This window comes from Hypanus sabinus, chromosome 7 (genome assembly GCF_030144855.1).
Source record: "Hypanus sabinus isolate sHypSab1 chromosome 7, sHypSab1.hap1, whole genome shotgun sequence".
NCBI lineage: Eukaryota > Metazoa > Chordata > Chondrichthyes > Myliobatiformes > Dasyatidae > Hypanus > Hypanus sabinus.
The window spans coordinates 57126261-57148509 of NC_082712.1; the positions used below are offsets into that span (position 1 = coordinate 57126261).

Consider the following 22249-nt stretch of genomic DNA (forward strand, 5'->3'; position numbering starts at 1 on the left):
GAAAGATATTGACATGAAATATCGACTGCCCATTTCTGTTCATAGTTGTTGCTTGACCCATTGAATTCCTGAAGCATTCGGTTTTATTTTTGGCTCCTGTAAACTTCTGCCTTTATTGATTTTTTAAAATACTGGTTTGCTTTCATTCCACCTTCTCCAATTTTTCTTCACATTCCATTTTATATCTTTGTGGTGTCATCTTTGGTTGCTCAAAATATTACATATATTCCAATTGAGACAGACCTGAGCCACACCTGTTCTTGACATAAAAAGTATGCTGCTCCAAATCACAGAAAGGTTAGAGCACCAAAGGAAGTCATGTGATTCCTTGAGGTGGTATTGACACAGTGATATAGAAATCCGCTGATTCAATTACCTCGCCTCTCCTCAAAGTCTTGCAAGTCTTGGTCCACCATCAATATGGTTATCATTCTTCCTATGCCCTGATTTTGCTGTTTAGCAAGGAAACAAAGGAGATTCCCCTAAGCTGGCCAATATTTATTCCATAAAGAAACAGCTAAAATGATTATTTTCACGTCACATTTTATGGAATCTTCCTATTCACAATTATCCTGCATTGTACTAGTCATAGCACTTCAAAAGTTATTTCATGCATTTGGGTCTTCTTGAGAAGGTGGTGTAGAAAATTCTACTTTTAATATTCTTCCCCCATGACTCACTGAGTTGTTTGATAGTGAAGAAATACCATGGATTCTGGTTATTTGGGACATATCAGGACCGGTACATTTTGACTCAATTAAGCAGCTGCCCCAATTAGCTGAAGTTACATTGAAACAGTTAAAAGTGTATAAAAAAGATGAACTACTGTTTAACTGAATAACAAATTATGTATTTAAATTAAATGAAATACAGATCAAATTGGAACACTACCGAGACTACTACAGTAATATAAAACTGTGTATTAGTTCCTAATGGTTATTGAAGGAAGAATTCATCCAGTGCATGCTGCTGTTTTATTTTAATTGACTGTAAATGAACTAAATCAGCCCAGAGACGCAGTGCAGATACTGGACTGCCTTCATATAAGGCTTTCGACAATTGCACAATGCAAATCATCGTATTCATTGTAACATTCAAGATGAATGTCGATACCTTCACATTCTTCATTGTTCCTAACTGTTGATGTAGTGAAATTATTTCCTTTGCACTCCTGGCCGTTTCTGGCATCTCCGAGCCTGAATGTTTGAAACCACTGTGAGCAAATTGGTTCTGAACAGTCTTACTGTTTATTTCTCACCAACTGCGAGTGGCAAGAATCACTACTTTTTTAATACAAACACGCGCAACTGACGCTATTTAAGAACTATTTTCTCCAAGTTCAGTGTAGTGTCTAATGGCCACATTAATGCATGCAATGGAAACGGCTCAACAACAGCCTCATGTCCCAAATAAACGAAAGGAATCCTGGTTATTTACTCTATTAGTTTTTGTTCTTTAAATGTTGTCCCACATAAGCAGCTGCCCTGAATTTCTGATTTCCCAATTAACCAGAATCAACTGTATTGGAAGAATGCTTTCTAGAAACTCAAACCATGGTTAGGCCAATCTACCCTTAAACATGTTCTGACCTTCAGTTACATTGTAGTTCGACTGTATTTTAACTGAATTAACAAAAATGCCAAAGCCAACTCCTGAAATTTTACAACTGGCTTCAAGTTTCAGTAACTTTTAAAAAAAATGAATTGCCAACTATCTTCTCACAGTTATGAAGAAATATTTCCTGATATCCTCTCTGAAGAAGCAGAATCTAATATTAAGACTATTCCCTTTTGTTCTAGACATCTAGCTAAGGAAATGGCTTTTCCTCCATCTACTCTCTCATTATCTTGATCACCCAGAATGTTAAATTGCCCCTTTATATTATTTACTTTAAAGATGCAAGACCACTGTCTTTCACACCAGCCAATGTTATCAATTCAGCAGCCAACACTGGTGCAGTGAAGCACAAGAAACAGAAGACATCAAGCTATATGCCCCCTTGTGTCTGTTGCACCTTCAAGTCCTTCACAGATCATCCTATTTCCATGGTCTGATTCCCATAACTTCTGATTACTTCAGACCTTGCTTTCCTTCTAAGTGTCACATGGGACCTTTTACACCACCCTAAGGTGATAGAAGAAACCTTACCCTAAACTGGGCACCTCCAGCAGTGCGATACTCTCCCCAGACTGGATTATTAGCCTATATTTTTAAACTAAAGTCTCTGGAGTGGGACTTGAACTCATAATCATCTATCTCAAAGTTCCAAAGTTCAAAGTAAATTTATTATCAAAGTACCCTATACTATCCTTAGATTAACTTTCTTGAAGGCATTCACAGTAGAAAAAGAAATACAATAGAATCAATGGAAAAGTACACACAAAGAGTGACAAAAAGCAAACTGTGTGAATACAACAACAATAAATTAATTAGACAGATAAATAAATAGATAGATATTAACTGAGAACATGCATTATAGAGTCCTTGAAAGTGAGTCATCCATTGTGAAATCAGTCCAGAGTCGAGATGAGTGAAGGCTGGTTCAGCTGGTTCAGGACCCTGATAGTTGTAGGGTAGTAACTATTCCTGAACATGGTGGTGTGGGACCTAAGATTCCTGTGCCTCCTTCCTGACAGCAGCAGCGAGAAGAGAGCATGGTCTATATGCAGGGCCCTTGATAATAGATGTGTGACAGTGCTTCTTGGAGATCTGCTCAATGTTAGGGAGACATTGCTTGTGATTGTCTGGGCTGTATCCATTACTTTTTGTAGACTTTTCCACTCTTGGGCACTGGCGTTTCCATAAAAGGCCTTGATGTAGCCAGTCAGGATGCTCTCCACTGTATAGCTATAGAAGTTCAAAGGCCAGACTTAATGTCAGAGAAATGTATGCAATATACATCCTGAGATGCTTTTTCTTTGCAAGCATCCACGAAAACAGAGAAGTGCCCCAAAGAAAAAACAACAGTTAAACATGAGAACCCCAAAGATTCCCCAAGTTTCCCCCTCCCAGGCGAAAGCAGCAGCGAGCAACGATCCCCCTCCACCACCAGCAGAAAAAAACGCGCTTCGGTACCGTCACTGAGCCCAAGCGTGTGCTAAGCAATAGCAAAGACACAGACCAAGGTTACCCCAAAGGCTTCGCATTTCATCCGACATTCGAAAACCACAGGTTCTTTCTCTCCCTAGCAAGGGAGAGGGAGGTTTAACCCATTTTCACAGCAAGCAGAAGACATAACAATAACCTACTGGTTTATGATGTTAAAAGTCCATTTCATCGCTTTTTTTGAGCTCTGAGTCTGAAGATCACAAAGACTTCGGGTCTTCGGGCCCACAGTGAAAGATTATCCATCCTCCTTGATGACTCGTGAGTCTCCTGCCGTGACACCGACCCTCAATCCGCCCGTCTCCAGAGCCCCAAGACCTTAGGCTTCCGAACACTTGGCATGTCGAATAACGGCAAGTCGTGGAACCCCGAAAACAGGTCCCACTCTCGCAAGGAACTGAAGTAGCTCCAGGTCAGGGTCTTCAAAAGAATTCTGAAAGGGAAAAATAAGATATTAAAGTTGGAAATAGAGCTGCTTCTGAAGCTGCAAGCAACAGAGTCACCGTTAGGCGCCATCATCCCTCCTACGCTCTGTCTTCTTGTCTACATGTCAGATAACATGCCTGGTCTGTGCAAACTTCTACGAAAGTGGAGGCTCCGTTGTGCATTCTTAATAATGGCACTCACTTGCTGGTCATGGGACAGATCCTCTGAAATGATAATGCCAAGGAATTTAAAGTTACTGACCCTATCCACCTCTGAACTCCCTCATGAGGACCGGCTCATGGACCTCTGGTTTCTTTCTCCTGTCGTCAAAAATCAGCTCTTTGCTTTGTTCACCACCTTTGATTCAGGCAACAACAGTGGTGCTATCAACAAACTTAAGTATTGGAGTTGTACTTAGCTTCACAGTCATTAGTATTAAGTGAGCAGAACTGGGGGCTAGGCACACAGTACCTATACTAATGGTGATCATGGCAGAGATGTTGTTACCAATCAGAACTGACTGGGTCTGTAAGTGATGAAAACGAGGAACCAGTTGCACTAAGAGGTATTGAGGCCTTGGTCTTGGAGCTTTGTGATTAGCTTCAAGAGAGATGTCACATTTATGCCCAGGTGAAAATTGCCATTGGGTACATCTCCATGACCTGTACTCTCTCTAAATCCTAACATTAAGGTCCGAACACAGAGAAAATGCAGATTTTTTGCGAATTAACACCAATAGAAACCAAACATGAGCTTCTTGCTCTGTTTTCCAATGAAATAAAGGAAGAATGAAACAGATCTGATAGACCCCCCCCCTTAAACAATGTAGTGTTATATCCAGATGAGAATATAGAGCTTGCTCAAATTATTTCTCATATGAAAAGAAACAATGGAGTGGTTGAAACAGACAGCAGAGAATCATTTAAGAAAAAAGCTAGATAAACACCAAAGGAACAAAGGGGCACGTGGGATATGTGATAGGCAGAGATGCCAGGGGTGGGGGGCACAAGGGTGAAAGATGGATTATATGGAGTACAGGATCTGCCAGCGAAATGTTGAGCTGATTGGCCACTCATTCTGCATTAAGTTATGTAAATTGCATTGTGAAGTGATGCACTGGTGCACAAGAAGCATTCATAGCAGATACATGTGGCAAGTTCGAAGATGGAACTTTAAATCTTAGGAGGACGAATGTAGAGTGTGCGTGATGCCAACCCAAACACGTGTGGTCATTATCAATAACTCCAGAACAAGCATGTGAAGTTGAAAGACCCACATTTATCTCAGTGTGATTACATTGTTTTCCACTTTTTTGGTGGATCTGCTGGTTTGAATATTGATGCAAAACCACTTCTGGCTGCTGAAGCAGCAGGAGATCTCTGCGCAACCTTTTTGCCTTGTGCTGTTCGGCTGATCTTTGGGTTGGGGGGGATGGTGTTGATGGAAACAAAGGGAAGTAGAATGGCAGTTTGGCTCTCGTGTTTCACTGAAGATAGTACCCTTCATACAGTATGAATAGGCTTTTTTACACTCAGGCAGAAGCTATGAATATGCAAACCCCATCTGCTCCCATGTGGCAGCAAGCCAATGGTGTAGAATTCACAAATCTGCTCTCTCAGTCAGCCCACCAAACCCGGCAGGGACAGGAGTCACTGAAAGGATGCTCCAGGGTTCAAACCATTTGCCCAGCTTTCGCACTCCACTATCTGCAGAAAGATGGCACAAACATCAAGAGAAGATGAACTTCTCACTGGACTTGACTTGATTCACAGAGAAATACAAATGTACTGCAAGCTGGAAGCTGCAAACCTTTCCCTTGCTGGACTTTCTTAACCCAACCCTTTAATCCTGTATCCTTCATAATGTTCGTTGGGTAAATGTTTGGCACAGAACTGTTCCACAGTTATTAAATTACAGAACTACTTATCCAAAGACAAGAGTTCATATCCCATAACAGCTGGGGAACTGAAATTCTCTTAATTAAGTAATTTGGAATAAAAAAGCAAAGTGACAGACAGTTGAAAAAAAAGCCTACCTGGTACACGAATGTCCTCAAGGAAGTGAAATTTGGCCTCCTTACCTCGTCTGATCTGTTCATAGCAATATGATTGGCTTCTTACCACTCTTAAAATGGTTTAACATGACACTAGGTTCAAATTAGTGGCCAGCTACAACATTCTCAAGGTCAGCTGATAATGGAAAATAAATATAGGCCTCGTAATGAATGCCCGGGCTGGTGATATGGCTACATCATTCTCTGAATGTATCTTCAACCAATCCTTTAGCGTTCTACTTTACTACCTCTCTGAGAGGCTCGATCACTATCATTAATTTACTGCACACCTGTCAAGTACCTTACTACAAGAAAAATGCTAAATCCACCAGATCTGTCAAAGATATATCAAGAAAGACTGCTAACTGTAACTACAGAGGGTTTTGCACGTAGCCTGTTTTCATCTCTTAGGTTCTCCTGACACTTGTAGAGTCCAGGGAGACATCTCACCCAAATTGCTCCTGCTCTTTGTGGATTGGTAGTCATAAATTCCTTTGCAATAAGGAATTATACAGTTGCAATTATACTGCACCTTTAACAAAAATGTTTGGATAAAACATATTTAACATAACTTCAGGACCATTATCAAACAAAAATATACAGTGAGCAATACAATATGATATCTACGTAGATGGATTAAAGTTTCAACAAAATGCCTTAAAGAGGATGGGAGAGAGGGAGAGAGAGAGAGAGAGAGAGAGAGAGAGAGAGAAACAGAAGGAGAAAGATTTAGAGAGGCAGTTTCAGAATGGGTCCTTGGCAGCTGATGGCACAGCTGCCAATGACAAAACAAAGGGACAAAGGAATTGAGGCATGCAGGAGAGCTCAGAACGTGAGATCAGTAGGGCTGAAGAGATTCCAGAAATAAGGAAAAGGTTTGAGCCCTGAAAACAAGGAATAGAATTTTATAACTGTGACATTTCCTCCCCATGGAATTTGTGGTTTTCCCCGTGTCCTCCCGTTTCCTCCAAAAGTGCAAAGTCATACCAGGTGGGTTAATTGGTCATTGTAAATTGTAATATTTCAGTAAGATTGAATAATATTGTTAGTATATTATTTGATAATGCATTCTTTGTTGCTTACACTATTCATTACAGTTATATGTAAAAGTACATGAAAGGCAGATGCCAATACACCACCATGTCATATGTCTATATCTCAATAAATGTAAAAAAACTTGACACATTATTCCCAGCTCTTTTGATTAATATTATTTTTTGGAGTTACAAAACATAGCAGTGGTAATGAAAAAGTTTTAAAAAGAACCTGAGACAACTACCTTCTTGTTGAAGCACAGTGAGACTTCAAGGTTTAAAAGAAGAAGTTCTGTACGTTTTCTTCGCAATGGGTGAGAAACTCTTGAGTAAAAAGAATGGCAGTAAACAGGTGAAATTCATGGGTTCATAAACAGTGAGTACCGGTTGATAATAATAAATAAATAAGAACAGAAATGGCTGGCTACGTCAGAAAGATAGACAGATTAGATTGCACAAGCGATAACTGGAATATGTATACTGAGTGAAATGAGCAGTATTTTGAAGCAAATGAAATAGGCAATGAAAAGAAAGTGCCAGTTTTACTGAGTACATTAGGTGGAAAGGCATAAAGTTTGCTTAGAAGTTTGACTGTTCCAATCAAACAGCCAAAATAAGCTTTTCTGATATTGTGAAAGTAATGCAGGAACATTTAGAACCAAAATCATTGTTGATTGCAGAACGTTTTAGGGTTTATAAGTGGAATCAAAAAGAAGGGGAATCCATTTCAGCTTATGTGATAGAATTTTAAGAATTGTCAGAGCATTGCTTGCTCAGTGATGCACTGAGAGATTGCTTAGATAGTGGAATCTTACAAGAAAACATTCAAAAATGGTTCCTAACTAAAGCATAACTCACGTCTGAGACTCATGTACATCAGACCAATGCAAGTTTAAAGGTGAAACTTGCAGAAAATGCAACAAAGCATGACACATTTAAAGAGCATGTTGGGCAGACAAAAATAAATGGACTGCATTGGGAAGAGAAAAAGATAAAAAGTCAAATAGCAGTTTTAAAAAGAGTGCTAATCTGCATCCTGCAGCTGAAAATTTGGGTAATGATGAGAGCGACACAGGACTGAGTAGCCTTGAGATTTATAATGTGAAAGCAAACAATACACAAGCAATATTGTTTACACCAAAAGTGACTAGTAAATTAACTAAAATTGAATTGGACCCTGGTTTGGCTATTTCAGTCATTCCACAAAATGAGTTCAAAGATACTAAATTGAAACTTGCAGATATCCAACTAAGAATTTATACTGGAGAAAAGATAACTCCTGTGGGAATGACATTCCATACATTGAAATACAACAACCAACAAGCCACATTGGGCTTGTATGTGGTAAAAACAGGAAGACCAGCATTCTGGGGTCATGATTTCTTGAGAGAACTTAATTGGAGATCCATCCACCATCTGTATGCTACACCTCATTCAAGACTCCCAGACAGTTAATTTATAGGTTGAGTCTGTGGTAAAGAAGGCAAATACAATGTTGGCATTTATTTCAAGAGGAATATAAAAGCAAGGAGATAATGTTGTGTGTTTATTAGACTAGTCAGGCTGGAGTATTGTCAATAGTTTTGGGCCTCAAATCTCAGAAAGGATGTGTTGTCACTGGAGGGAATCCAGATGACATTCACAAGGATGATTCTGGGAATGAAGGGGTTAACTTATGAGGAGCATTTGGCAGTTTTGGGCCTGTACTCACTGGAATTTAGAAGAATTCAGGGGGATCTCTTTGAAATCTACTCTCCACATTCACCCTATCTAGTCCTTTCAACAATGAATTGAAGGGTGGCCCTTTAGAACAGAGGTAAGGAGGAATTTTCTTTTTAGCAGGGAGTAGTAAATCTTTAGAATGCTCTGCCATAGACTGTGGTGGAGCCCAAGTCCGTGCATATATTGAAGGCGAAAGTTGATAGTTTCCTGATAGTTCTGGACATCAAAGCATATGGCGAGAAGGTAGGAGTATGGGGTTGAGTGGGATCCAGGATCAGCCATGATGGAATAGCAGAGCAGGCTCAATGAGATAAATGGTCTAATTCTGCTCCTATGTCTTATGGTCTTATCTTTTGTAAGAGTCATCGCAAAGCAGATTAAGAAAGGTACTTAATAATGCCACAGACTACCAACCCTTCTCCCACTGGAAGCAGTGTTCAAGCATGGCATTAGAAAGCTCTAACACACCAGAGGGTAAAATAGTGTAACATGTAAATGCCACACACAAGTTTTAAAAATGCCCGTCAGTTCCTTATACCATCTGTAATATCATAGCTAGTGAACTAGATCACATGGAGGCTTATTTTTGGAGTAGCATCTGCACCTGCACTCCGGCAGAAAGCTATGCATCAGGTGTTGCAAGCTGCCCAGGCACTCAGTGTTACCTGGATGACATCATTATTATCAGTGAGAATGACAAGGAACATTGCCAAAATCTCAAAATAGTGTGAAATAGATTAGAAGATTATGGGCGCAGAGCATGATGCAACAAGTGTGAATTCTTTAAACCAAGCATTACTCTCTGTGGTCATATCATTGGCACACAAGTATTACACAAGGTAGATGTTCCAAGGCCAAAGGATGCATCACAGTTGCAGTTCTTTTTAGGTTTTGCCCAGTGCTGTAACAGGTTCCTGCCAAAGCTGGCTACTGTGCTCCACTCCTTGAACTCATTGCTACAGATCGGGTAGCAATGGCAATGGACAAAGCAGCATGAGGTGGTTTTCCAGAAGGTAAAGGAAATGGTGACGTCTGACACTTCATTCATTCATAGTAATCTGCATCATTCAGTGAAGGCTGCCTGTGATGCCCTGCCTTCTGGTGTCGGTGTAGTTATGTCACATGTTATGTGATGGGAAGTGAACATGAGTCTTTGCACCAGGTTTCCTTACTGCTGCAGAGAAAAACTATGTATTGATTGAGAGGCCTTGAATCTGATTTGGGGTGTAAGAGAACACCTAATCATGAAAATGCTGATAGATTGTCCTGTTTACTCTTGGAAAAGGAAATACATGAAAAAATTACAAAAGGTGACATTCCCCTAGACATATTCTCTCTAATCCATATCAAAAATTACCCTATTACAGCAGAGATGATCCAAAGGAAAATTTGAAGGAGGTTGCCTTATGTGGGGATCGAGTATTGTTGTACCATCCAAGCCAAGAACTAAAGTGTTAGAGAAGCTACACAACAGTCATTTAGGTGTGGTCAAAATGAAAACATTGGCTTGAAGCTTTCTCTGGCAGCCTGGGGTAGATCAATAGATCGAGAAGCTTGCCATGCACTGTGCGGGATTCCCAGTAGATGCACAGCACCCCTCTATCCCTGTCTTGTCCAGGCAGAGGATTCATGTGGATTTGCTGGAATATCCATGGGCACAAATTTCTTGGTAGTAGTGGATGTAGCTACAAATTGGTCAGAAGTGTTCCCAATAGCCTCCACTACAGTCTTGCACACTGTTCATGTATGAGAAGCCTCTTCTTGAGAGCTGGTGTTCCAGAACACTTAGTCAGTGACAATGGACCACAGTTTGTCATTTGTGAAAATGAATGGAATAAGACATATTACATCTATACTGTACCACCCAGCAACAAATGGCTTGGTGGAAAGATTTGTCCAGAGTTTAAAGAACACACTGCAAGTAATGGCAGAAGATCACCCTGCACTGATACAGAATCAGAAGCTTGCCAATTTCCTTCTTGCATATCACAATGCAGCATACTCCACAAGTCACAACTCACCAGCAATGCTATTCCTGGGTCATCCCTTGAACTCATGCTTGGATCTCCTCAAATGCAGTCTGAGAAAGAGTATGCAGGACAAATAGCTGAGACAAATTGAGGGATCCTCAAACAAAGATGTTTGATATTTCACTCCTGGATAAGCAGTCCTGACAAGGGACGACAGAGGCGATCAAAAGTGGGTACTTGGGAAAAAGAAGGATAGAACTTGAGACTGTGTCTGATGTCATCTGGAGATGACACATGGATCAGTTGAAGAGAGCAGGGTCAGTCATTAGAGAAGAAGAGTATACCTGCTGCCAGAACCACTTCCTGTAGGCCCAGAGTCATCTGGGGAGAAGGCCCCAGAACCCTGAGATTGTTCCTCAGCCACGTCTCACCTGCCAAGCACAGTGACTGCGCCACCCCCACCTTGCCATGAAAGATGATATCTCAGAAGAATAAGAAATCCTCTACAGCAATTAAATCTTTAGGCCTAATTTACTATGCTGTTGATGTATCTATAGTAGTTATATTATAGTGTGTGTGTGTGTGTGTGTGTGTGTGTGTGTGTGTGTGTGTGTGTGTGTGTGTGTGTGTGTGTGTGTGTGTGTGTGTGTGTGTGTGTGTGTGTGTGTGTGTGTGTGTGTGTGTGTGTGTGTGTGTGTGTGTGTATTTGAGTAATATAATTCATTACAGATTATATGTAAAAGTACATGAATGGCATACATCATTATGCCACCATGTCATATGTGTGCATCTAAAAAAAACAGAACTATGCACATTATTTCCAGCTCCGTGTTTTTTATTTGATTAGTTTTATGTTTTGTAGTTAAACATAACAGCCTTACAATTAGGATAAGGTTAAATTGGGGTTGTCAGGGTGATGTGTGGCTCGAGGGGCCAGAAGGGCCCATCCAATAACAATAAATAAAAAATAAAAACAAAGTTGTAGGTCTAGAGACTGAGTGGGTTTGTGAAAAGAGGGCAAAGAAAGTGAATAGATCAACAGGGGAATTTGCACAGATGGGTCTGGTTGCACTGTACAGATATGAGGTGTGCTGAAGAAAACATGTTCTGAAGTATAACTTGTATGACAACATACCAACATTCTGGCCTCTAAAATGACAGTTAGTTCCAAATAAACATTGCTGTGAGGTATTATTTGTTAAACAAAGTAAGCATACGTTTAATCCTCCAAAATAGTGCTGCACAGGTCCTAGATTAAATCAGGATGCTCCTTTCACTTTGCTTTAATCAGTTAATTGATCTTACCATCCCTCCCCCACCTCCCTCCCTCAACCATATGAAGCAGTTGTTCAGAAATGTGAAAATCTGTCACGGTAAAACAATGGAATAATCTGTCGAGAAAGCTCTGGTGCACAGTGAAGTGTGAGTGTACAGCATCGTGAAGGAGCTGGTCTTACACGGAAAGATTACCCTCGGATGCTTGATGCATATTCTTCTCCTCGACTCAGATCTCTTGCACTGCTTTTTTTTCCCTGCCTGGACTCAGTGTTAGATGACAGATTCCTTTCGAACACCTGTCATGTGCCCTTGTGAGCATGAATGGCTGACTATTCTAGAATAAAGGCAGCTCAGAAAGCAGGGAATAAGCAGATCCATAAGGAGGGGGAATGAATACAAAAGTAGGCAAGTAATGCTAAACCTTTACAAAGCACTGCTTAGGCCTTTCAGATGAAACATCATGCATAACCATGCTCACTGTATTATAGGATGTTTGTCAAGACCTTGGAGTAGGTTTAGAGGAGGTTTATTGTATGACTGGATGAAATTATACTGTGGCAGGGGACTTCAGATATGCAGAGAAGATGGGGCTGTTCTCCTTAAATTGGCTTATTTATTGAGCTGCAACATGAGGTAGGTTCTTCAGACCCTTTGAGCCGAGCTGCTCAGCAATTCCCCAATTTAATCCTGGCCTAATCATGGGACAATTTACAATGACCAATTAACCTACCAACCGGTACGTCTTTGGAATGTGGCAGGAAACCAGGGCACCCAGAGGAAACCCACACAGTCATGGGAAGAACGTACAATCTCCTTACAGGAAGCGACAGGAATTGAACCCAAGTTGCCTCTATGGTAAAGCACTGTGCTAACCACTATGCTACTGTGCAGATTAAGACCAGAGGTAATGGAGCTGTGCACCATTATGCTGAGGGTTTTGGCTGAAAAGATATGGAAGAGATGCTTCCGGTTGGAGAAGCGTTGGTGATTGGAGGACATTGATCAGTGGTGACTGGTAAAAGCAGTAGAGGGAAGAACAAGGCCTGGAGATCTCAGAGAGATACAACACTGAAACAGGCCCCTTGACCCATTGAGTCTGTGCTGGCCATCAAACACTCATTTACATTTTATTCCCCTTCATACCCACTAACTTTCTCAGAGCAACAAACAATGTGCTGGAGGAATTAAATGGATCAAACAGCATTTGCTTAAAGACAGGAATGGTCATCATTTCAGGTTGAAACTCTGCATCAGAACTCACTGATTTCCTCCTGCACGTTGTTTGTGTCCAGATTCCAACATCAGCAGACTCTGGTGTCTCCAAATCTGTCTGAGGTTCTACATGAGGGTCAATTTACAATAGTGGACTAACTTACCGATCTGCATGTCCTTGGGTGTGAGAAGAAACCAGAGCACTTGGAAGAACATAGAACAGTACAGCACAGGAACAGGTCCTTTGGCCCACAGTGTTGTGCTGAAGCAGCTAAAAGGCAAATCAAAAACACTCAAACATAATCCCTCCTATTTACACAATGTCCATATCACTCCATCTTCATTATCTCCACGTGCCAATCAAAATGTCTCTTAAAAGCCTCTAATGTATTTGCCTCTACCACAGGGAGAGCACGCAAACTCCACACAGACAGCACCGGGGCTCAAGTATTGAGTGGAGTCCAAGTGGTCAGTGGAACTGTGAGGCAGCACCTCTACCAGATGTGTCACTGCGCCACCCAGTAATTTTATTTTTATGCCCTCGTGAATGGTTTCTCCCTGAGCTGCAAGTTTCAATAAATTCTGCCTATTGAAGGAGATGGAGGATATAATTGCAATCATTTGTCACAAAAGCTTTTCTGGCAGGTTAGACACTAAAGATCCTTGTGCTCACTTCACTTACAGGGAACAGGCTTTTAAAATAAATTCCATCTGATCCTAACTTAATGACAAAATTGATTACTTTCTGCAAGGTGAAGGTGCAATTATCTTAATATTGCAGTTGTATTACTGGGTCTCTGGCATGATGTAAAATGCTTTATTTAATCTTTAAACTTCGAAGACTCAGAGAAATTGTGGGGATTCTAGTTTCTCACCCCCTATCCCCCACCTCACCACATTCTCCCACTCCATCTTCAATGGATATAAGACAGAGGAGCAGAATCATGCCATTTGTCCCTTCAGATCTGCTCCATCATCTTGGCTGATTTATTATCCCTCTGATCCCTATTCTCGTGCCTTCTCCCAGTGATCTTTTATGCCCTTGCTAGTCAAGAATCTATCAAATTCTGCTTTAAATATAACCAATGACTTGGCCTCCACAGCTGTCTGAGGCAATGAATTCCACAGATTCACCACTCTCTGACTAAAAGAATACCCCTTCATCTCTTTTCCAAAGGGATATCCTTATATTCTGAGGTTGTGTCCTCTGGTCCTAGACTCCCCCACTATAGGAATCATCCTCTATTCATCCACTCTATCTAGGCCTATCAATATCCAATGTTTCAATTAGATCCCCTCCCTCATTCTTCTAAATTCCATTGAGTACAGGCCCAGAGCCATTGAAAGTTCTGTGCAAGCAACTTATAGCAAAATAAATTCAGACTCCATCCTGTCTTGTTGCAAAGTTAGAAAGTTCGGGTTTCAAGTCCTATTCTAAGGAGTGTGATGCAGAGATCCTGGTTGACATTGCATGAACCAAAAGGAGCTGTTTCGAAGGATGGCAGGGGGATGTGTCCTCAGCACCCTGAATATTTCTGAGCCACAACTTGCTTTAAACAAACGATCTCATTGTTCTCACAATATTGTTCATGGGAGCTTGCTCTGTGAGAACTGACAGCCATGCTTTCTACCTTACGATAGTGACAATGTTTTAGACAGCTCACAGGGAAGGCATGTAGAACCCAGGGAACCTTTCACTGTTATTTACACTTCGCTGATATTTAGACATTTCCCTCTCAGGGGTTCAACATCTTGTTGTGGTGGAGAGGCTTGTGAGTTCCTGAGATCCCAAGGGCAATGTGTCTGGAGTTTAGTCATCTGCGTTTCACTCCCGGTAGGTCATCCATGGTGGAAAGGTTCCAGACAAAGAGCTATCCAGCGAAGACTGCAGCGGTGGAGCTGGCAGGAGATAATGACACATCAGAATAGTAGCGAAGGTGGAGAAAGGCTGCTGAAATGGAGTCGTCTTACATTCCTGATCTCGATCTGTCAAGGACTGTGAGGTGGCTACCTGTGCGTCAGCCTTCCCACATTAAACAAAGTCACGCCCAGGCATCCTCTATTAAGAAAATCCAGCCTAATATCCTGGTTATGTGGATCCCAGATCAGCCTCTACAGCCACCCGAAGACCCACCAAAAAACAACTCCACGGGGAAAATCATACACAACTCCAGTGATGGCACATACACTTGCTCTGTATGGATCAGATCTCAGGAATGAAATACTAATAAACCAGGAGAGGGATCCATTCCTGGGAGCTGTTTCTGGTCCACTTGCTGCAGTTTTGGAGCGGGAGTTGTTTACAGGAAAATCCCAGACCTGCTCTGGTTTCACTTTCACTCTTCCCCACATGCTCCAATTACTTAATTTCTTTCCATCATTGTCGAAAGAAGTAATTAACTGCACGCAAGTTAAAGTTCAGTGAAATCTCTAACTGACCTCAAGGTAAATTTATAAACCTCCAGCATATCAATTGTGAATATTTAGTCCTGGCACACCCCCTCCCCTCAATCACACTGCACCTCTCCCCTTCTTCCTTCATAGTTCCCTCAGTTCAAGAATCACAAGTGTGTTTATGACCAGTGCATTTCCTTAAAGCCCTGATCACTATGTAATCCAATTATTCCTTCAGATTCTCCAAAAAGGAATTAGTTCAAGTGGCTTTAACTGTTAATCTGTTATATGCACCCTTTCTTTGATCAAGGAAAGGAATATTTTGATCACTGGGCCTGAATTTGTGCTATCATTATAAATAAATAAGGCAGCCTGCAGCCAATGTGACCACTCTCTTCAGGCTGGGAGCACCATCTTTACACAATGAGAGTATAAGCAAGAGTCCTATTCACTGACCAAATCTCCCACAGTTGGAAAATAGGCACCATTTGACTTAATTTAAGATGTTAATGTTTTATTGGTATCATAGAGTTATACAGCACAGAAAAAAAAGCCACTCTGTCACAACCCTCTGAGTGAAGAAGCTTCCTTTCACCTTCCCCTGAGATTTGTCACCTTTCATCCTTAACCCATGACCTCTAGTTGTAGCCCCATCCAACCTCAGTGGAAAAAGGCTGTTTTCATTCACCCTATCTGCATCCATCATAATTTTGTATACCTCTATCAAATCTCCCCTCAATTGTCTACGTTCCAAGAAATAAAGTCACTCATTACTTTCAAGGAACTATGCACCCGCACATCTAGATCTCTCTGTTCTACAACACACCCCAAGGCCCTACCAGTTACCTTCTGGTTTCCTTAACACATCTATGTAAGTGCTAATAAATTAGAACTTTTGCTTGGAGAGCTTTTGCCTGTTCTATAGTGGTGACAGAGGAGCTTGCTGACATCTTATAGAATTTAATCTGGGAGTCCTGTACCAGGATATTCCGAAACAGGGGGCCATTTATTTGAATGTACATTTTACAACTGTGGGGAAGACAGGTAGGAATGAGGTCACATTACTGTTAATTATTACACTTGCTGTGAAGAGCAAACATATCAACACAGAAATGCACAGCAATCGATCAGTCAGCAGTTTAGGTTTGATCCATCAGCCTTTTGAATGAAAATCCTCCAAAAGGCAGTGGATTCAGCCCAGAACATCATGGGTAAGGCTCTCCCAACCACTGAGCACATCTACATGAAAGGCTGGCATAGGAAAGCACCATCCATCATCAGAGATCCCTACCACCCAGGTCATGTTCTTTCTTGCTGCTACCATCAGGTCAAAGGTACAACAGCATCAGGACTCACACCATCAACTTCAAGAACAGTTACTACCCCTCAGGCATCAGACTCTTGAATAGAAGGGGATAACTACACTCACTTGCTCATTGAAATGTTCCTTCAACCACTATAAAGATTCTATCTCATTATCTCATGTTCTCGTTATTTATTGCTATTTAGTTATATCTGTATTTGCAAAGTTTGTTGTTGACCTTGCATTAATCCTGCTATAGTTATTCTTCTATAGATTTGTTGAGTCTTTCCACAGGAAAATGGATCTCAGGGTTGTACATGGTGACAAATATGTACTTCAATAATAAAACCTACTTCGAACTTTGAACTCAACCTTCAGTATCCTGTTTCCACCTTCTTTCCACATTCCTTGCTCCCTTAGGCATTAAATACCTCTAATTTCATCTTGATTATATTTATTCCTGGCCACCACACCTTCATTTCAATATAGCCAAGTATGAGGAGAAGGATCTTGAAAAGACAAATATTGTTCGAATATTAAGACTAAAAAATGAGCTAGAGAAACAAAGGGATCTCAGGTATGGACTGAAGCAGCAATGACGGTTAGCGTAAGACAAATCAAACCTGGCATGTGCCAGAATGGTAGATATTCCACACTATGCGAATTATTTTCTTAATACTCCTGCACATTTTAAATTCATCTGTGGAGCTATACCATAACATTTTAGTGAATCCAATAAGTGTTAAGCAAGGGCAGCCAACAGAACTGGATGAACTCAAAGAGAGTATGGAAACTGAGGCACAGTGAGTGAATATAAGCCAGATGCTGAGCCATCGAGACTTCCAAATAGTTGTGAGTGGATTGTTAGAGCTTTCCTGCACAAAATGAAATTCACACAACATAATTCATTTCTAGAGGAATGGAACTGAAAAGCAGTGAATTGTGTTCAACTTGTCTAGTGCACTAACTGAACCACAATTGTGATATTGCATTCTGTTTCTGATGTCTATTTTCTATAAGGCACAAAGTGCAAAACAAAAAATAGGATTGATAAGGATAACCCCAAAATTGAGACATTCTAATTTTCTGCAATGACAGAGTAGACTGGTTCCTTACCCCTAGTTGAGAGGCAACAGATGGGCAGCCTGATAGAGCTCTTAAGCCTGTGACCGTTTTGGCAGGGATCTAACGTTGCCATCTGTGGAAGAGGCTAGATTAGAGGAAGGCAAATCAAAGAGAATTTAAGGTGAAACTTCTCAGCTCACAGGTTGCCCATGAGGGCAGCCCGGTAGCGTAGTGGTTGACACATTACTTTACAGCACCAACTTTCCCAGATTGGGGTTCTATTCCCACCGCTGCCTCTAAGAAGTTTGTACATTGTCCCCCTGGCAGCATGGCTTTCCTCTGGGTGTTCGAATTTCCTCCCACTTACCAAAGATTAGCGAGTTGCGGGCATGCTACGTTGGCACCGGAAGTTTGGCGACATTTGTGGGCGGCCCAGCAGAATCCTCGCCAATTTCATTTGATGCAAACAATGCATTTTTCACTGTATGTTTCAAAGTACGTGATACGAATGAGAGCTAATCTTTCTCTTTCTTTGAGGATGGTTGGGAAGCTGAGATGAGATTAAAATCAGGTTTATTATCACTGATATATGTCATGAAATTGGTTGCTTTGTTGCAGAAGAATGTAAATAAGATGAAGCTGAATAAACATGGGGAGAAGGAAAAGGAGGGTTAGATGAGGAAGAGTGGAGGGAAGCTTATCAGGAGTAGAAGCACCAACAACTACCTATTTGTAACACTTGCATGCTGTAGAAAGTCTAATTCATTCTGTAAGAAGGTTATAAATAAACTAGTAACGTTATTGTTTGAAAGGAAGTGTGGAAAGAAGTATTACAAATGTTACTTGTTTTATCAACCTTTCTGTTCTAATTGGGAAAGCAAATAATAACATACCACGTGAAGCTAGTTAGAGGGTTAGATGTAGCTGTGTTTATTCTAGTGTTAAGATAAAATCTAAGACTGTAATTACCTCACTCTCAATAAATCTTCCCAACAAACTTCAAATATGTGAGACATTCCATGTTTCCTGTTTCACAGGAAGTTAAACACTTAGTTCCTGTTCCCTCTCACTATCTTGTGGTTGGTCAGAAGAACCATCAATCAAGCCTGCTTCTACACTTCCAGCCTTGTGTTATTGAAAGTAGTTTAACAGGAAGAGACATTCCAACTCAGGTTGCTCAAATCTAAAATATATATGTTTAATCTCCAGAACTCTACAGCAAGAAAATCTGTATCAGAAATGATCAAAATATGCCTTTTCTGTACAGTTTATAGTGCATTTCACACAGTAATAACATTGTGGTCATTTATGTAATCTAGGAAACATAGCAGTCAATTTGCACCCAACAATTTCCCACAAGCAGCAACACAGTTGTGACTTGACTGATTTTTATGGTTCTTTTGGTTAACAGGGACCTTATTCGTGTTTAAAAAATATCCATGGGATTTTCTACATTCACCTGAGGGAAGAAACAGAGAATCAGTTTCATATTTTATTCAGATGAAGGCACTTTGGACAGGGCAGCACTCCCTCAGCACAGTATGAAGAAGTCTTCTTAAACTTAGGTGCTCCATTGAACCACAGATGTATTTGTGAATACTTTTTTCTCATGCTATGATACATTTGTTAGTTAAAAGGCACTCGTGGGGGTGGAGGAGCAATTTGGCATGGAAGAGTGTCCTCATGGGGATATATATTCTGGTCAAAAGACAGAGGGCATACTTGCTTTCACCAGTCAGGGCACTGAGTATAAATGTCAGCAATCATGTATACAAACTTTGATTAGGTTAGATTTAGAGTACTGTGTGTAGTTTTGACTGCCACATTAGAGGAAGAATGTGGAGGCTTAGGAAAGAGTGCAGACACAGTTCACCAGGATGTGCCTGGATTACTGAGTGCTAGCAATAAAAAGAGGCTGGACAAACTTGGATAGTTTTCCCTGGAGCGTCAGAGGTTGGGGGATGTCCTTAAGGAAATACAAAAAATGATGAGAGGCATAGTTGGGATAGATAGTCAGGGCACTTCTCTCTAGGTGGAAATGTCAAATATGGTTTTAAAGCTAAAGGGCTAAGGCTTAAAATTGTGCAGGGCAAATTTTTTTTACACTGAGAGCAGTAGATGCCTAGAACGGGCAGTCAGGGGAGGTGGTAGAAATGGATATGAGAACAATATTTAAGAGGTACATAGAAAGACACAGGAACAGGTAGGGAATGGAGGGATTATAGACTATATGCAAAACAGATGGGATTAGTTTAGATTTGTATCACGTTTGGCACAGATATAATGGGCCGAATGGCCTGTTGCTAAACTGTACTATGTTCTATGACTTGGAATGTGCAGGCCATTGTGATGATGGAATACAAACAAGTCCTGTAAATCGCAGCTGGAGCCCCACTTTGGGTAACAGAAGTAGTTTGTATCTCCAAAGCATCTCTAATACAATAATATACCCATTGCCATTTACAGCAAAACATTTGTTACAGAATCAACCAAGTCAATTCTCATGACAGAGAGGGGTTCAGACATGTGGAGGAGAGTTTTGATATTAAGACCCAGCATGCCATGTATCCAGTGTGATTTAGCAAGATCCCGTAGCACTGAGCAAACAGGGCTTGGTGTGAGTTAGGACATGAGGAATGGAATACTTGATGAACTCAAGTTTTCAGAGGCTGAAGAGTAGGTGGGGAGCCAGGAAAGTATTGAAATATTGAGGATCTGGGGTTAGTAAAGACATCTCTCAAGGGTTTAACAGCAGGTAGGATAGGAGAGAATCCATTGTGTTCATTTGAGGCAGACAGCTTTTCATCTTTCAGTGTCCATTCCCCCCACCCCGTGACTGAAAAATACAGGGCTTCAACAATATGCTCCTTGTGAAAAGTAATCTCTGGCTATCTTTTCAACTCAAATCCAACTAAAATACCACAATTCATTAATCTGCTGCCAGTTGTGTGTAGCATCAGTCACTGGAAGTTTGCAGAATGGTTTGGAAAGGAATCCTTTCATGCACACTACAGTACACTGCTGACAAGCTGTGGAAAAGCTGTGGAACTAATCAGTAGAGTGACTATTAGTCCTGCTTCACAGCGGAACCACCATCTGAAACAAATAAAGAAGGACCAGTAATTGAAGATCTATAAAGAGTTAAATTGCCTCGCAAAATCCAACCCTGTGTCCCAGTTGTGAGAAGTGGAAATGGGCAAGGCCAGCCTACAGGGTTCTGGTGAAGCTTTATAGGCCAATCCCCTGTACAGTGCATACAATGGATTACAGAAACATGATGAACTCCTACCATATCATCAGCTTTGTGAGATGTACAGAGGACAATGGAAATGGGAGGTCATCCTTTACTGGGAGCTAAAGGCCCAAGCAAGCAAGTAAGTAAGTAAAGAGTTAAATTACAAGAGCTCGGGTTTCATTCTTCAGAATATATAAAATTAAAGGTGAAACATTTGAGGTCTTTAAGATAAATAAAGGAGTTGACTGTTTATTCATTTCCATAGATGCCGCCTGACCTGCTGATTTCCTCCAGCATTTTGTGTGTGTTGTTCTAGATAGAAGTTATTTCCTTCTCTAAGTCCAGAACAGGCAAGCATTATATTAAAATGATTACCAGGCTGTTCAAGGTTGATAAGGAAATTCAAAGGACAGCACTTCTTATTCTGTTTGGATCATCTACACCCTATTGGCATGAAAACTGCATTTTCTAATTTCAGGAAACCTGCTCCCTCTCTGTCCCCTTTCGCTCTTCTTCCAGTTTATCCGCTTCTGTCTACACTTAAGATAAGACCATAAGATGTAGGAGCGGAAGTAGCCCATTCGGCCTAATGAGTCTGCTCTGCCATTCAATCGAGGGCTGATCCAATTCTTCCAGTTATCCCCACTCCCCTGCCATACTCTTTGATGCCCTGGCTAATCAAGAACCTATCTAACCTCTGCCCTAAGTACACCCAATGACTTGGTCTCCACAGCAGCTTGTGGCAACAAATTCCACAGATTTACCACCCTCTGACTGAAGTATTGTAACTTATCCACGTCTCAGGTCTAAATGGACGTCCTTCAATCCTGAAGTCGTGCCCTCTTGTCCTAGAATCCCCTACCATGGGAAATAACTTTGCCATATCTAATCTGTTCAGGCCTCTTAACATTCGGAATGTTTCTATGAGATCCCCCTTCATTCTCCTGAACTCCAGGGAATACAGCCCAAGAGCTGACAGATGTTCCTCATACGGTAACCCTTTCATTCCTGGAATCATTCTCCTCAATCTTCTCTGAACCCTCTCCAAACTCAGTATATCCTTTCTAAAATAAGGAGCCTAAAACTGCACACAATACTCCGTGTGGTCTCACGAGTGCCTTACAGAGCCTCAACATCACATCCCTGCTCTTACATTCTATACCGCTAGAAATGAATGCCAACATTGCATTTGCCTTCTTCACCACTGATTCAACCTGGAGGTTAACCTTCAGGGTATCCTGCACAAGGACTCCCAAGTCCCTTTGCATCTCTGCATTTTGAATTCTCTCCCCATCTAAATAATAGTCTGCACATTTATTTCTTCCACTAAAGTGCGTGACCATACACTTTCCAACATTGCATTTCATTTGCACGTTTCTGCCCATTCCCCTAAACTACCTAAGTGTGCAGGCACTCTGTTTCCTCAGCACTACCCACTCCTTCACCTCTCTT

At 41.1% G+C, this 22249-nt stretch overlaps 1 long non-coding RNA gene across 1 annotated transcript; it reads right to left on the bottom strand.

Annotated features, from left to right (window-relative positions):
- Nucleotides 1-897: 897 nt before the first annotated feature.
- On the bottom strand, nucleotides 898-18059 carry LOC132396329 (uncharacterized). Its single transcript, XR_009512955.1, has 4 exons — nucleotides 17930-18059; nucleotides 12965-13071; nucleotides 3245-3538; nucleotides 898-2847 (listed from the first exon to the last, which is right to left on the bottom strand). It is a non-coding gene; the product is annotated as an uncharacterized LOC132396329 (long non-coding RNA).
- Nucleotides 18060-22249: the final 4190 nt, after the last annotated feature.